Source organism: Sminthopsis crassicaudata, chromosome X, assembly GCF_048593235.1.
Source record: "Sminthopsis crassicaudata isolate SCR6 chromosome X, ASM4859323v1, whole genome shotgun sequence".
In the NCBI taxonomy this organism is placed as follows: domain Eukaryota; kingdom Metazoa; phylum Chordata; class Mammalia; order Dasyuromorphia; family Dasyuridae; genus Sminthopsis; species Sminthopsis crassicaudata.
Window position 1 is genome coordinate 56,357,812 of NC_133623.1, and position 7,292 is coordinate 56,365,103.

A 7,292-nucleotide genomic window follows, 5' to 3' on the forward strand; every position below is an offset into this window, starting at 1 on the left:
GTTTTCCCACAAGTCCTTGAGTTCTCACACGCCCATTCTCTGGGAGGATAAAAGAAACAACATTGAGCAAGGAGTGAGTCTACACTAGGTCAGAATTGGGACAGCTCTCTACAGGAAGAAGAGTCTGGCCGGGAGATGGAGTTGAGACAGCAGATCTACTCCCAGAGAGCAATTGGCAGTTTCTGGAGACAACAGAACATCACACATTTATTTCTTTTTCTTTTTTTTAAATTATAGCTTTTTATATACAAAACATATACAGGGGAAATTTTTCAACATTGACCCTTACAAGAAATTCTGTTTCAACTTTCCTCCTCCTTCTCTACACACCCTCCCCTAGATGGCAGGTAGTCCCATACATGTTAAATATGTTAAGATGTATGTTAAATACAATATAAGTATACATATTATACAGTTATCTTGCTGCACAAGAAAAATTGGATCTCAAAAGAAAGAAAAAAGCTTGAGAAGGAAAACAAAAATGCAAGCAAAGTATAACAGAAAGAGTGGAAATGCTATGTTGTGGTCCACATTCATTTCCCATAGTTCTCTCTCTGAGTGTAGCTGATTCTCTCTTTTTTTTGGTAGCTGATTTTTTTTTTTTTTGAGGCTGGGGTTAAGTGACTTACCCAGGGTCACACAGCGAGGCAGTGTTAAGTGTCTGAGACCAAATTTGAACTTGGGTCCTCCTGAATTCAAGGCTGGTGCTCTATCCACTGCACCACCTAGCTGCCCCTGATTCTCTTCTTTAGTGAACAATTGGAACTGGTTTGGATCCTCTCATTGTTGAAGAGAGCCACGTCCATTAGAATTGATCATCATATAGTATTGTTGTTGAAGTGCATAATGATCTCCTGGTCCTACTCATTTCACTCAGCATCAGTTCACGAAAGTCTCTCCAATCCTCTCTGTATTCATCCTGCTGGTCGATTCTTTTTTTTTTAATTTTATAATTATAAAAATTTTTTTTTGACAGTGCATATGCCTGAGTAATTTTTTTATAACATTATCCCTTGTATTCATTTTTCCAGATTTTCCCCTCCCTCCCTCTACTCCTTCCCCTAGATGACAGGCAATCCCATACATTTTACATGTGTTACAGTATAGCCTAGATACAATATATGTGTGTAAATCCCATTTTCTTGTTGCACCTTAAGTATTAGATTCCGAAGGTATAAGTAACCTGGGTAGATAGACAGTAGTGCTAACAGTTTACATTCAATTCCCAGTGTCCTTCTTTGGGTGTAGTTGTTTCTGTCCATCATTGATCAGCTGGAAGTGAGTTGGATCTTCTTTATGTTGAAGATATCCACTTCCATCAGAATACGTCCTCATACAGTACTATTGTTGAAGTGTATAGTGATGATCTCATTCTTTATGGCTAAATCATGGACCCATTTTGATCTTATCTTGGTATATGGTATTAAGTGTGGATGCATATCTAATTTCTGCCATACTAATTTCCAGTTTTCCCAACAGTTTTTTTCAAATAATGAATTCTTATCCCAAATGTTGGTATCTTTGGGTTTGTCAAACACTAGATTGCTATAATTGTACCATTTTTTTGTCCTTTGTACCTAATCTGTTCCACTGATTGACTGGTCTATTTCTTCTGCTGGTTGATTCTTACAGAACAATAATATTCCATAACATTCATATACCACAACTTATTCAGCCATTCTCCAATTGATGGACATCCATTCATCTTTCAGTATCTAGCCACTACAAAAAGGGCTGCCACAAACATTCTTGCACATATGGGTCCCTTTCCCTTCTTTAAAATCTCTTTGGGATATAAGCTCAGTAGTAACACTGCTGGATCAAAGGGTATGCACAGTTTGATAACTTTTTGAGTATACTTCCAAATTGTTCTCCAAAATGGTTGGATCCATTCACAGCTCTACCAACAATGCATCAGCGTCCCGGTTTTCCCACATCCCCTCCAACATTTGTTGTTATCTTTTCCTGTCATTTTAGCCAATTTGAGAGGTATCTCAGAGTTGTCTTAATTTTTATTTCACTGATCAATAATGATTTGAAACACCTGGAAATATATTTAAAAGTATTGTACATGTATAACACAAAATCTTATAAAAATGAATGTTGATATCAAGTTGCTTGCTATCTTGGGGTGGGGAGAGGTAAGGGAGGTAGATGGAAAAATTCAGAACACAAAGTTTTACAAAAATGAATGATGTACTTTTGGAATAATAACTCACTGTTTGACAAAAACTGCTGGGAAAATTGGAAATTAGTATAGCAGAAACTAGGCATTGACCCACACTTAATACCGTACATCAAGATGAGGTCAAAATGGGTTCAAGACGTAGGCATAAAGAATGAGATTATAAATAAATTAGAAGAACATAGGATAGTTTACCTCTCAGACTTCTGGAAGAGGAAAGAATTTATGACCAAAGAAGAACTAGAGATCATTATTGATCAGAAAATAGAAAATTTTGATTATATTAAGTTAAAAAGTTTTTGTACAAACAAAACTAATGCAGACAAGATAAAAGGGAAGCAAAAAAATGGGAAAACATTTTTACAGTCAGTTTCTGATAAAGGCCTCATTTCCAAAATATATAGAGAATTGACTCTAATGTATAAGAAATCAAGCCATTCTCCAATTGATAAATTGTCATAGGATTTGAACAGACAATTCTCATACGAGGAAATTGAAACTATTTCTAGCCATATGAAAAGATGTTCCAAGTCCTTATTAACCAGAGAAATGGAAATGAAGACAACTCTGAGATACCACTACACACCTATCAGATTGGCTAGAATGACAGGGAAAGATAATGCATTATGTTGAAAGGGATGTGGGAAAACAGGGACACTGATACATTGTTGGTGGAATTGTGAATACATCCAGCCATTCTGGAGAGCGATTTGGAACTTGCTCAGAAAGTTATCAAACTGCATGCCTTTTGATCCAGCAGTGCAACTACTGGTCTTATATCCCAAAGAGATCTTAAAGAAGGGAAAAGGACCTGTATGTGAAAGGATGTTTGTGGCAGCCCTCTTTGTAGTGGCCAGAAACTGGAAACTTAGTGAATGCCCATCAGTTGGAGAATGGCTGAATAAATTGTGGTATATGAATGCTATGGAATATTATTGTTCTGTAAGAAATGACCAGCAGGAGGATTTCAGAAAGGCCTGGAGAGACTGACATGAACTAATGCTGAGTGAAACAAGCAGGACCAGATCATTATATTTTCAACAACAATACTATATGATGATCAATTCTGATGGACGTGGCTCTCTTCAACAATGAGATGAACCAAATCAGTTCCAACAGAGCAGTAATGAACTGAACCAGCTACACCCAGTGAAAGAACTCTGGGAGATGACTATGAACCACTACATAGAATTCCCAATCCTTCTATTTTTGTCTGCCTGCATTTCTGATTTCCTTCACAGGCTAATTGTACACTATTTCAAAGTCCAATTCTTTTTGAACAGCAAAATAACTGTTTGGACATGTATACATATATTGTATTTAATTTATACTTTAACATATGTAACATCTATTGGTCAACCTGCCATCTGGGGGAGGGGATGGGGGAGGAGGGAAAAAGTTGGAACAAAAGGTTTTGCAATTGTCAATGCTGAAAAATTACCCATGCATATATCTTGTAAATAAAAAGATATAATAAATTTTTTAAAAGATGCAAATTGAAAAATAAATTTTGGAAATGGAAAAAAAAATAAAGCTGTGTCCTGACACCCCCCCCACAAAAAAAGGAATGCTGTAGCATTTTCACTTCTTTTGTTGTTGTTTGCTGGAATTTTATTTTCTTTCTCATTTTTTCCATTTTTGGCTTGATTTTTCTTGTGCAGCAAGACACATAAATATGTATGCCTATATTGTATTTACATATATTTTTTTTTACCATGTTTAACATATATTGGATAACTTGCCATTGTATAACTTGGGGAAGAAAGGAAAATTGGAACACAAGGTTTTGCAAGGGTCAATGCTGAAAAATTATGCTTGCATATGTTTTGAAAATAAAAAGCTTCAATAAAAAATGAATGTTGAAAACTCTCTCTACATATTTTTGGAAAAATAAAATACTACTGGGAAAAAAAGAAGACAATGAATCATGTAGTCCTTTTACATTAAACTTAAATGCTTCCATTCATAAAAAAAAGTTTGTGCAACAGCAAAAAAAAAAAAAAAAAGTTATCATTTGTCCAAGAAATATAAAAGACTAATTTGAATTGATAAGATTAAGAACCATTCCCCAGTAGATAAATGGTCAGGTCTTTAGAGAAAAAAAAATCCAAGCTGTACAATAACTATATGAAAAATGCTTACACTCCTCAGAAACCAACAAAGATGACAAAACGGGAAAAATCACACTATTGAAGGAAAAAAGCAGAAAAAAGAAATATATATTAATATACTGCTGAAAAAAGCTGCGAATTGGCCCAGCCATTTTCAAAAGTAATTTTGGAGAACAATGTCCCCAAGGTTACTAAAATGTATATTTCCCCCTTGACACAGAGCTATACCACTATTGGGCCTATTTCCCCCACCTCACTAAAAAAATAAAAGGAAGAGGGAATGGGATATATATAGTATATATATATATACACACACAGGACACACACACACACACACATATATATAAAACAATGGTCTTCAGCTTTTTTATGGTGGTCAAGGATTGGAAATTTGGAGTGTATCCTCTTTGGAAATAGCAAAACAAGTTGTGATTTATGAATATGGTAGAATGTTGTTGTACCATTAAGGATAATGAATTGGACAGTTTCAGAGGAAATTAGGAAGACTTCTATGAATCTGTGGGGAGTGAAGTGAGCAGAACTAGGAGAAGAATTTATATAATTACAATTATATTAAAGAGATAAATAACTGAAAGACTTTAGAACTAAACAATGAAATGATAAACCATGACTCTTAAAGGAGGAGGATGAAACATCACTCATCTTTCAGAGAAGTAATGAACTTAAAATGTAGCAAGAGAAACATTTTTTGGACAGGGACTGTTTAGTTTAATTTCATGTTCTCAGCATGTAGCATCCACAGTGTTTTGCACATAGTAGGCAACTAATAATGCTTATCCTTCCCCTGTCCCACACCCTCACTTATTTTTTTAAGCTTTTTATTTACAAAACATATGCACAGGTAATTTTTCAACATAGACCCTTGCATACCGTTGTGTTTCAGATTTTCCCTTCCTTCTCCCACCTCCCCTAGATGGCAAGAAATCCAATATATGTTTTATGTGTTAAAATATGTTTAAATCTGATATGTGTAAACATATTTATACAATTCTCTTGCTGCACAAGAAAAGTCAGATCAAAAAGGAAAGAAAATGAATAAGAAAACAAAATGCAAGCAAACAACAACAAAAAGAGTGAGAAGGTCATGCTGTGACCCACACTCAGTTCCCACAGGCCTCTCTCTGGATGTAGATGGCTCTCTTTATCACAAGACCATTGGAACTGGAATCAGTTATCTCTTTGTTGGAGTCACTTTCATCAGTGTTAGGATTTTACTAGGTGCTAAGTTGGTTGTCTGATACTTAACAATTCTCTAGTTCAGAGTTCACACCTTTAAAAGGAGTTTACACCTTTAGACTTCTGAAAGGAATTTATACCTTTAAAAGGAGTTAGCTCATTGGCCCCTGAAGGAGTTCCCATAAGCCCATGGAGTACCCACAAGCCCATTTTCTGGGAGGATAAAAGGAACCAAGACTCAGTGGGGAGGGGCAGTCTGGAAGAAGTCAGTCTGGAAAAAGTCTGGATTGGGTCAAGGAGAAGACTTCCTGTGGTTTTGCAAGTCCAGCAGATTCACAAATCTAAAGGAAAAGCCTGTTCATGGACTTCTGGGTAATTCACATCTAGGATTGAATTCTGGGAAACCCACAATCCTACACTTTTGGAGGCAGAGTCAAGATTTCATTCCCACGTCTACCTTCATGCTGGCTGGAGGCTTTGGATTCAGAGGGAGCTAGAGACTGAAGCTGGCTGGGGACATTCTGACAGGAACTAAAGCCAAGTCTGTCTCCAGAAGCCCCCCAAGAAACCTGCTCCTGGAGAAAAGGATTTACAGAAAAGAAATCTGCTCCCAGAGAACGATTTACAATTTAGAGAACTTGAACATTACAGTTTGGCGCCCAACGTGGGGCAAGGAGTTTTGCTTATCCTGACTCTGGCTGATTCTGAGCCTTTCAGGGAGCTAGCACGGACTTTACACATCAGAATTAATGTTGTATAATATTACTGTTGCCATGTACAATGATCTCCTGGTTCTGCTTATTTCACTTAGTGTCAGTTCATGTAAGTCTCCCCATGCCTCTCTGAAATCATCCTGCTGATTGGAGAAACATATTTTTAAACATGATCAATGTGAGAATTTGTTTTGTTACACTATGCATGTGATATTGAGAAGTTTATTCTTGAGGTTTTTTTAAACCTCCAAATGGAGAAAATGGGAAAGATAAAGGACGGAACAGATTAATAAAAGAAAAAAAAAATGTGCTATGTTCCAGACTCATATATCCTTCCATACTCTGAAAAGGGTGTGTGTGTGTGTGTGTGTGTGTGTGTGTGTGTGTGTGTGTGTGTTGAGGGGGGATAGGGGAGATAATTTTTATTCCCTCTTTTTGGTGAAGCTTTTTTTTTTTTTGCAATTTTTAATATTAATTTTAATTGTGTTGTGATAAATGTGTTGGCTTTTTTAAAAAATCTTCATTGTTATGATCCCTTGGTTTTTGTTCATTAGCTTTCTCTCAGTTCATGTAAGTCTTTCCATGCTTCTTTTTATTCCCAGATCCAGCAGCCTACTCTTCTGCCTTGCCTCCAACTTTCAACCTTTACCACAAAACAAATCATAAAAATCAATGTTTATCTTTTGCAATTATGGAAAAGGGAAAAATTCTTAGTAATCTGAGAACCAGAAATAGACAAAATTAAAGACAAAGCAGAATGAATGAAAACACTAAATCAAAGATCAGTATTTTTTAAAATTAATTTTATAATTATAACATTTTTTGACAGTACATATGCATAGGTAATTTTTTACAACATTATCCCTTGTACTCCCTTCTGTTCTTAATTTTCCCCCTCCTTACCTCCACCTTCTCCCCTAGATGGCAGGCATTCCCATACATATTAAATATGTTATAACATATCCTAGGTACAATATATATGTGCAGAACCGAATTTTGTTGTTGTTGTTGTTGTTGTTGTTGTTACAAAGGAAGAATTGGATTCAGAAGATTAAAATAACCTGGGGAGAAAAACAAAAAAATGCT